The sequence below is a fragment of the Arachis stenosperma genome, chromosome 3, assembly GCF_014773155.1.
Source record: "Arachis stenosperma cultivar V10309 chromosome 3, arast.V10309.gnm1.PFL2, whole genome shotgun sequence".
In the NCBI taxonomy this organism is placed as follows: Eukaryota; Viridiplantae; Streptophyta; class Magnoliopsida; order Fabales; family Fabaceae; genus Arachis; species Arachis stenosperma.
Genome location: NC_080379.1, coordinates 152851241 through 152861930, shown reverse-complemented (window position 1 = coordinate 152861930; position 10690 = coordinate 152851241). Strand labels below are relative to the sequence as shown.

The 10690-nt window shown below is 41.0% G+C and overlaps 1 non-coding gene across 1 annotated transcript; it reads right to left on the bottom strand.

Moving 5' to 3' along the window:
* Positions 1 to 7194: 7194 nt before the first annotated feature.
* Positions 7195 to 7298, bottom strand: LOC130972106 (small nucleolar RNA R71). Its single transcript, XR_009083304.1, has one exon. It is a non-coding gene; the product is annotated as a small nucleolar RNA R71 (small nucleolar RNA).
* Positions 7299 to 10690: the final 3392 nt, after the last annotated feature.

Here is a 10690-nt window from a genome sequence, read left to right as displayed (position 1 = left end):
AAATTGAGAGCATGCACCTTTGAAAGGTTGCAGGTGCATCGCACAGGCCAAATGGCATCCTTCTGTATGCAAATACTCCAGATGGACATGTAAATGCTGTTTTCTCTTAATCCTGGGGATCTACTGCAATTTGATTATAACCTGAATATCCATCCAGGAAGCAGTAGTATTCATGGTCTGCTAGTCTTTCTAGCATCTGGTCTATGAATGGTAAAGGAAAATGATCCTTTCTGGTGGCTGTATTGAGCCTTCTATAATCAATACACATACGCCACCCTGTAACTGTTCTTGTAGGAACCAGTTCATTTTTTTCATTATGAACCACTGTCATGCCACCCTTCTTAGGGACGACTTGGACAGGGCTTACCCAGGGGCTATCAGAAATGGGATAAATAATCCCAGCCTCTAGTAATTTAGTGACCTCCTTTTGCACTACCTCCTTCATGGCTAGATTCAGGCGCCTCTGTGGTTGAACCACTGGCTTAGCGTCACCCTCTAATAGGATCTTGTGCATGCATCTGGCTGGGTTAATGCCCTTAAGATCACTGATGGACTACCCAAGAGCTGTCTTGTGTGTCTTTAGCACTTGAATTAGTGCTTCCTCTTCCTGTGGCTCTAAGGTAGAGCTTATGATTACAGGAAAGGTATCACCTTCTCCCAGAAATGCATATTTCAGGGATGGTGGTAATGGTTTGAACTCGGGTTTAGGAGGTTTCTCCTCTTCCTGAGGGATTTTCAGAGGTTATATTATTCTCTCTGATTCCTCCAGATCAGGCTGAACATCTTTAAAGATATTCTCCAGCTCTGATTCGAGACTCTTAGCCATATTGACTTCTTTTACCAGAGAGTCAATAATATCAACGCTCATGCAGTCATTTTGGGTGTCTGGATACTGCATGGCTTTGACTACATTCAACTTGAACTCATCCTCATTGACTCTCAGGGTTACTTTCCCTTTTTGAACATCAATGAAGGCTCGGCCAGTTGCTAGGAAAGGTCTTCCCAAAATGAGAGTTGCACTCTTATGCTCCTCCATTTCCAGCACCACAAAGTCAGTGGAAAAGGCAAATGGCCTAACCTGAACAATCATGTCTTCAATCACGCCTGATGGGTATTTAATGGAGCCATCAGCAAGTTGGAGACATATCCGGGTTGGTTTAACTTCATCAGTCAACCCAAGCTTTTTGATAGTAGCTGTAGGTATTAGGTTAATACTTGCCCCACGATCACATAGAGCTTGCTTGGTACAAGTACCTTCTAGTGTGCATGGTATCATAAAGCTTCCCGGATCTTTAAGCTTCTCAGGTAAGCTTTTCAGAATGACTGCACTGCATTCTTCAGTGAGGTAAAATTTTTCAGTTTTCCTCTAATCCTTCTTATGACTTAAGATCTCTTTTATGAACTTAGCATAAGAGGGTTGATGAGCGGATAATTTATACGCTTTTTGGCATTGTTTTTAGGTAGTTTTTAGTAAGTTTAAGCTACTTTCAGGGATGTTTTCATTAGTTTTTATGTTAAATTCACATTTCTGGACTTTACTATGAGTTTGTGTGTTTTTCTGTTATTTTAGGTAAATTCTGGCTGAAATTGAGGGACTTGAGCAAAACTCTGAAAAAGGCTGACAAAAGGACTGCTGATGCTGTTGGAATCTGACCTCTCTACACTCGAAATGGATTTTCTGGAGCTACAGAACTTCAAATGGCGCGCTCTCAACGGCGTTGGAAAGTAGACATCCAGAGCTTTCCAGCAATATATAATAGTCCATACTTTATTCGGAAATTGACGACGTAACTTGGCGTTGAACGCCAAGTACATGCTGCTGTCTAGAGTTAAACGCCAGAAAAACGTCATGATCCGGAGTTGAACGCCCAAAACACGTCATAACTCGGAGTTCAACTCCAAGAGAAGCCTCAGCTCGTGGATTGATCAAGCTCAGCCCAAGCATACACCAAATGGGCCCCGGAAGTGGATTTATGCATCAATTACTTACTCATGTAAACCCTAGTAGCTAGTCTAGTATAAATAGGATAAGTTACTATTGTATTAGACATCTTTTGACAGTTTAATCTCTTGACTGTTTATCCTTTGATTATTCGGTCTCTTGATCACTCAGGGGGCTGGCCATTCGGCCATGCCTGAACCTTTTACTTATGTATTTTCAACGGTAGAGTTTCTGCACACCATAGATTAAGGGTGTGGAGCTCTGCTGTACCTCAAGTTTCAATACAATTACTATTACTTTTTATTCAATTCTCTCTTGTTCTTATTCCAAGATATACGTTGCACAACACTTTGATGAATGTGATGATCCGTGACACTCATCATCATTCTCACCTATGAACGCGCGTGATTGACAACCACTTCCGTTCTACCTTAGGCCGGGCGCATATCTCTTAGATTCCCCAACAGAATCTTCGTGGTATAAGCTAGATAGATGGCGGCATTCATGAGGATCCGGAAAGTCTAACCTTGTCTGTGGTATTCCGAGTAGGATCCTGGGAATCCGGAAAGTCTAACCTTGTCTGTGGTATTCCGAGTAGGATTCCGGTATTGAATGACTGTGACGAGCTTCAAACTCCTGAAGGCTGGGCGTTAGTGACAAACGCAAAAGAATCAATGGATTCTATTCTAACCTGATTGAGAACCGACAGATGATTAGCCGTGCTGTGACAGAGCATTTGGACCATTTTCACCGAGAGGATTGAAAGTAGCCATTGATGATGGTGATGCCCTACAAATAGCTTGCCATGGAAAGGAGTAAGAAGCATTGAAGAAAGAGTGAGTAGTGAAGTAGAGTTTCAAGAGGAGCACAGCATCTCCATAAACCTATCTGAAATTCCCACTATTGATTTACATAAGTATTTCTATCCCTTTTTATTAATTATATTTGATTTTCTAAATTCCATAATTTTAGTCTGCCTAACTGAGATTTACAAGGTGACCATAGCTTGCTTCATACCAACAATCTCTGTGGGATCGACCCTTACTCACGTAAGGTATTACTTGGATGACCCAGTACACTTGCTGGTTAAGTTGAACGGAGTTGTGAATTCAACGGGTGCCATAATAATGATTTCATACAAATACAAAGAATATGGATCACAATTTCGTCCACCAAGGGTATTTGCTCAAGTGCCTCTGCAAACGGAATCTTTATTTCAAGAGTCCTGAGATAGTCTGCAAAGCGGGCAAATTGCTTATCCTGTTCCGCTTGGCGGAGTTTCTGAGGATAAGGCATTTTGGCTTTGTATTCCTCAACCTTAGTTGCTGCAGATTTATTGCCTACAGATGTGGGTTGAGAAGCCTTTTTAGATGTGTTATTATCAGCACTTGTATGTGTCTGATCCCCCACTGGCATTTGAATGCCAGGGGTGGAAGCTGGATTGGCGTTAGACGCCAACTCCTTACTTGTTTCTGGCGTCTGAACGCTGATGAGCGGATAATTTGTACACTTTTTGGCTTTATTTTTAGTATGTTTTTAGTATGTTTTAGTTAGTTTTTATTATATTTTTATTAGTTTTTAGTTAAAATTCACTTTTCTGGACTTTACTACGATTTTGTGTGTTTTTCTGTGATTTCAGGTATTTTCTGGCTGAAATTGAGGGACCTGAGCAAAAATCTGATTCAGAGGCTGAAAAGGACTGCAGATGCTGTTGGATTCTGACCTCCCTGCACTCGAAGTGGATTTTCTGGAGCTACAGAATCCCAATTGGCGCGCTCTCAACAGCGTTGGAAAGTAGACATCCTGGGCTTTTTAGCAATGTATAATAGTTCATACTTTGCCCGAGATTTGATGGCCCAAACCGGCGTTCCAAATCAGCTCAAAACTGCCCGGCGTTAAACGCCGGAACTGGCACAAGAATGGGAGTTAAACGCCCAAACTGGTATAAAAGCTGGCGTTTAACTCCAAGAGAAGTCTCTACACGAAAATGCTTCAATGCTAAGCCCAAGCACACACCAAGTGGGCCCGGAAGTGAATTTTTATGTCATTTACTCATTTCTGTAAACCCTAGGCTACTAGTTCTCTACAAATAGGACCTTTTGCTATTGTATTTTCATCTTCGGATCATTTTCGATCTTAGGATCATCTTTGGACGTCTAGTTATTAGATCATTGGGGGCTGGCCTCACGGCCATGCCTAGACCTTGTTCTTATGTATTTTCAACGATGGAGTTTCTACACACCATAGATTAAGGTGTGGAGCTCTGCTGTACCTCGAGTATTAATGCAATTACTATTGTTCTTCTTTTCAATTTAGCTTGTTCTTGTTCTAAGATATCACTTGTTCTTCAACTTGATGAATGTGATGATCCGTGACACTCATCATCATTCTCACCTATGAACGTGTGCCTGACAACTACGTCCGTTCTACCTTAGATTGAGTGGATATCTCTTGGATCCCTTAATCGGAATCTTCGTGGTATAAGCTAGAATTCATGGCGGCATTCAAGAGAATCTGGAAGGTCTAAACCTTGTCTGTGGTATTCTGAGTAGGATTCAATGATTGAATGACTGTGACGAGCTTCAAACTCCTGAAGGCTGGGCATTAGTGACAGACGCAAAAGAATCAATGGATTCTATTCCAACCTGATTGAGAACCGACAGATGATTAGTCGTGCCGTGACAGGGTGCGTTGAACATTTTCACTGAGAGGACGGGATTGTAGCCACTGACAACGGTGATGCCCATCATACAGCTTGCCATGGAAAGGAGTAAGAAGAATTGGATGAAGACAGCAGGAAAGCAGAGAGACAGAAGGGACAAAGCATCTCCATACGCTTATCTGAAATTCTCACCAATGAATTACATAAGTATCTCTATCTTTATGCTTTATTCATAAATCATCCATAACCATTTGAATCTACCTGACTGAGATTTACAAGGTGACCATAGCTTGCTTCATACCAATAATCTCCGTGGGATCGACCCTTACTCGCGTAAGGTTTATTACTTGGACGACCCAGTGCACTTGCTGGTTAGTTGTGCGAAGTTGTGAAATTATGTTTAGACCATGGTATTGAGCACCAAGTTTTTGGAGCCATTACCGGGGACTGTTTGAGTTGTGAAAAGAATGAATCACAATTTCGTGCACCAAGTTTTTGGCGCCGTTGCCGGGGATTGTTTCGAGTATGGACAACTGACGGTTCATCTTGTTGCTTAGATTAGGTATTTTTCTTCAGAGTTCTTAAGAATGAATTCTAGTGTTTCAAGATGATGTTCTTATCATCACCAAAGCTGATTGATTCTCATCAATTTAGCTCTTGAATGTAATGTCCTGCTGAAGCTTGGCTAGCCATGTCTAATTTCTTTAGACTGAAGCTTTAGACTAACATTGCATGATTCCTGGAATTCTCATTAAGAATTTTGATACCTTTATTTTCTTTTCCACTTAATTTTCGAAAAATCCAAAAAAATTACAAAATCATAAAAACCAAAAATATTGTATGTTTCTTGTTGAGTCTAGTGTCTCATGTTAAGTTTGGTGTCAATTGCATGTTTCTGTTCTTCTTGCATTCATTCATGTGTCTTAAGTGATCTTCAAGATGTTCTTGATGATTTCATTGCTCTGATCTTTAAAATTCTCTTGACTTGAGTGTTTTGTTGTTTGTCATATGCATTCTCATTTTGTTAGTGTCAGTAGTATACAAACTACTAAGTTTGGTGTCTTACATGCATTGTTATTTGATTTTAGTTGCATTTTGATTATTCCTCATTATTAAAAATCCAAAAATATTTTTAATTTGTGTCTTTTCAAGTCAATAATACAGAGAATTGAAGATTCAGAACATACAGCAGAGAAATTACACAGAAAAAGCTGGGCGTTCAAAACGCCCAGTGAAGAAGGGCAAACTGGCGTTTAAACGCCAGCCAAGGTGCCTGGCTGGGCGTTTAACGCCCAAAATAGTAGTGTTTTGGGCGTTAAACGCCAGAATGTGCACCATTCTGGGCGTTTAACGCCAGGATGGCACAAGAGGGAAGATTCTGTTTTCAATTCAAATTTTTTTCAGGTTTTCAAAATTTTTCAAAATCAAATCTTTTTCAAATCATATCTTTTCAATCATATGTTTTCAAAATTAATTTCTTTCCATTTTCAAAAATACTTGCTATCAATTAATGATTTGATTCAACATTTCAAGTATGTTGCCTTTTCTGTTGAGAAAGGTTTAATGTTTGAATCATATCTTTCCTTGTTAGCCAAGTCATTAATTTTTAAAATCAAATCTTTTTAAATTGTTTTTCAAATCATATCTTTTCAATCACATCTTTCTAAAACCATAACTTTTCAATCATATCTTTTTAATCACATCTTTTTCAAAATAGTTTTCAATCATATCTTTTTGATTTCTAATTACAAAATCTTTTTCAAAAATCACTTAATTTCTTTTCCACTCTTAGTTTTCGAAAATCAATTAGTATTTTTCAAAATGTTTTTAAAATCTTTTACTTAATTTTTGAAAGTTTCTTCCCCTCTTCTCACATCCTTCTATTTATGGACTAACACTATTCCTCAATGAACAATTCGAACTCCATCTCTTTTTATAAGTTCGAATTCTTCTACTTCTTCCTTCTATTTTTCTTTTCCTCTGACACCTCAAGGAATCTCTATACTGTGACATAGAGGATTCCATATTTTCTTGTTCTCTTCTCTTTCATATGAGCAGGAGCAAAGACAAAAGCATTCTTGTTGAGGCTGACCCTGAACCTGAAAGGACCTTGAAGCGAAAGCTAAGAGAAGCTAAGGCACAACTCTCTATAGAGGATCTAACAGAAATCTTCAAAGAAGAAGACATGGCAGCCGAAAACAACAACAATACCAACAATGCAAGGAAGGTGCTGGGTGACTTTACTGCACCTACTCCCGACTTCTATGGGAGAAGCATCTCTATCCCTACCATTGGAGCAAACAACTTTGAGCTTAAGCCTCAATTAGTTTCTCTAATGCAACAGAATTGCAAGTTCCATGGACTTCCATTGGAAGATCCTCATCAGTTTTTAGCTGAATTCTTGCAAATCTGTGACACTGTCAAAACTAATGGGGTTGACCCTGAAGTCTACAGACTTATGCTATTCCCTTTTGCTGTAAGAGACAGAGCTAGGATATGGTTGGACTCACAACCTAAAGAAAGCCTGAACTCTTGGGAAAAGCTAGTCAAGGCCTTCTTGGCAAAGTTTTTTCCACCTCAAAAATTGAGTAAGCTTAGAGTGGAAGTCCAAACCTTCAGACAGAAGGAAGGTGAATCCATCTATGAAGCTTGGGAAAGATACAAACAATTGATCAGAAAGTGTCCATCTGACATGCTTTCTAAATGGAGCATCATAGGTATCTTCTATGATGGTCTGTCTGAACTGTCTAAGATGTCATTGGACAGCTCTGCTGGAGGATCTCTTCATCTGAAGAAGACGCCTACAGAAGCTCAAGAGCTCATTGAAATGGTTGCAAATAACCAATTCATGTACACTTCTGAAAGGAATCCTGTGAACAATGGGACGAATCAGAAGAAAGGAGTTCTTGAGATTGATACTCTGAATGCCATATTGGCTCAGAACAAAATATTGACTCAGCAAGTCAATTTGATTTCTCAAAGTCTGTCTGGAATGCAAATTGCACCAGGCAGTACTAAGGACACTTCATCTGAAGAAGAAGCTTATGATCTTGAGAACCCTTCAATGGAAGAGGTGAATTACATGGGATAACCCTATGGAAACACCTATAATTCTTCATGGAGAAATCATCCAAATCTCTCATGGAAGGATCAACAGAGACCTCAACAAGGTTTCAACAACAATAATGGGGGAAGAAACAGGTTTAGCAATGGCAAGCCTTTTCCATCATCTTCTCAGCAACAGACAGAGAATTCTAAGCAGAGCCACTCTGACTTAGCAACCATGGTCTCTGATCTAATCAAAACCACTCAAAGTTTCATGACTGAAACAAGGTCCTCCATTAGGAATTTGGAGGCACAAGTGGGTCAGCTGAGCAAGAAAATTACTGAACTCCCTCCTAGTACTCTTCCAAGCAATACAGAAGAGAATCCAAAAGGAGAATGCAAGGCCATTAACATGACCTACATGGCCGAACTTGGAGAGGAGGAAGAGGCAGTGAACGCCACTGAGGAAGACCTCAATGGACGCCCACTGGCCTCCAATGAGTTCCCTAATGAGGAACCATGGGAATCTGAGGTTCACACTGAGACCATAGAGATTCCAATAGATTTATTTCTGCCATTCATGAGCTTTGATGAGTATTCTTTCTCTGAAGAGGATGAGTATGTCACTGAAGAGCAAGTTGCTAAATACCTTGGAGCAATCATGAAGCTAAATGCAAGTTATTTGGTAATGAGACTTGGGAGGATGAACCCCCCTTTGCTCGTCAAAGAACTGGATGACTTGTCTAGGCAGAGATTACCTCAAAAGAGACAAGATCCTGGGAAGTTTTCAATACCTTGTACCATAGGCACCATGACCTTTAAGAAGGCTCTGTGTGACCTTGGGTCAAGTATAAACCTCATGCCTCTCTCTGTAATGGAGAAGCTAGGGATCTTTGAGGTACAAGCTGCAAGAATCTCACTAGAGATGGCAGACAATTCAAGAAAACAAACTTATGGACTTGTAGAGGATGTTTTGGTAAAGGTTGAAGACCATTACATCCCTGCTGATTTCATAGTCCTAGAAACTGGGAAGTGCATGGATGAATCCATCATCCTTGGCAGACCCTTCCTAGCCACAGCAAAGGCTGTGATTGATGTTGACAGAGGTGAACTGATCATTCAAGGATATCCCTCTGTAACCATGGAGAGGAAGCATGAAGAGCTTCTCTCAAAACAGAGTCAAATAGAGCCCCCACAGTCAAACTCTAAGTTTGGTGTTGGGAGGCCACAACCAAATTCTAAGTTTGGTGTTGAACCCCCACATTCAAACTCTAAGTTTGGTGTTGGGAGGTTCCAACATTGCTCTGAGTATCTGTGAGGCTCCATGAGAGCCCTCTGTCAAGCTACTGACATTAAAGAAGCGCTTGTTGGAAGGCAACCCAATGTTATATTTATCTATTTTCCTTTGTTATTTTATGTTTTCTGTAGGTTGATGATCATGAGAAGTCACAAAATCAATTGAAAAAGCAAAAACAGAAAGAAAAATAGCACACCGTGGAGGAAGACCTTGCTGGCGTTTAAACGCCGGTAAGGACAGCAAATGGGCGTTTAACGCCCAGTCTGGCACCATTCTGGGCGTTTAACGCCAGAAAGGGGCACCAGACTGGCGTTAAACGCCAGGAAAGGGCAAGAAGTTGGCGTTAAATGCCAGAAATGGGCACCAGCCCGACGTTTAACGCCAGAATTGGCACAGAGAGCATTTTTGCTCGCCACTTGGTGCAGGGATGAATTTTCCTTGACACCTCAGGATCTGTGGACCCCATAGGATCCCCACCTACCCCAGCACCCTCTCTCTTCTTCTTCACCCATTCACCAATCACCTCAACCACTTTCCCTCCCAAAACCCACCCTTACATGACCGAACCATACCCCTCTCTCAAACCCTATATAAACCCATATTCATCCCTTCATTTTCACACACCCTAAACACTACTTCTCCCCCTTTGGCCAAACCACAAAGCCATCTCCATCTCCTCTATTTCTTCTTCTTCTACTCTCTTCTTTCTTCTTTTGCTCGAGGACGAGCAAACCTTCTAAGTTTGGTGTGGTAAAAGCATTGCTTTTTGTTTTTCCATAACCATTTATGGCATCCAAGGCCAGAGAAACCTCTAGAAAGAGGAAAGGGAAGGCAAAAGCTTTCACCTCCGAGTCATGGGAGATGGAGAGATTCATCTCAAGGGTGCATCAAGACCACTTCTATGAAGTTGTGGCCTTGAAGGAAGTGATCTCCGACGTCCCTTTCAAACTCAAAAAGAGTGAATATCCGGAGATCCGACATGAGATTCGAAGAAGAGGTTGGGAAGTTCTTACCAACCCTATTCAACAAGTCAAAATTTTAATGGTTCAAGAGTTCTATGCCAATGCATGGATCACCAAGAACCATGATCAAAGTGTGAACCCGGACCCAAAGAATTGGCTTACAATGGTTCGGGGGAAATACTTAGATTTTAGTCCAGAAAATATAAGGTTGGCATTCAACTTGCCCATGATGCAAGGAGATGAACATCCTTACACTAGAAGGGTCAACTTTGATCAAAGGTTGGACCAAGTCCTCATAGACATCTGTGAAGAGGGCGCCCAATGGAAGAGAGATTCAAGAGGGAAGCCGATTCAACTGAGAAGGCATGACCTCAAGCCCGTGGCTAGGGAATGGTTAGAGTTGATCCAACGCTCAATCATTCCCACTAGCAACCAGTCTGAAGTTACTATAGATCAGGCCATCATGATCCATAGCATCATGATTGGAGAAGAAGTAGAAGTTCATGAGGTTATAGCCCAAGAACTTTATAAGGTGGCGGACAAGTCCTCTACCTTGGCAAGGTTAGCCGTTCCTCATCTCATTTGTCACCTCTGTTATTCAGTTGGAGTTGACATAGAGGGAGACATCCCCATTGATGAGGACAAGCCCATCACTAAGAAAAGGATGGAGCAAACAAGAGATCCCACTCATTATGAAATCTCTGAGATGCCTCAAGGGATGCACTTACCTCCACAAAACTATTGGGAGCAAATCAACACCTCCCTAGGAGAATTGAGTTCCA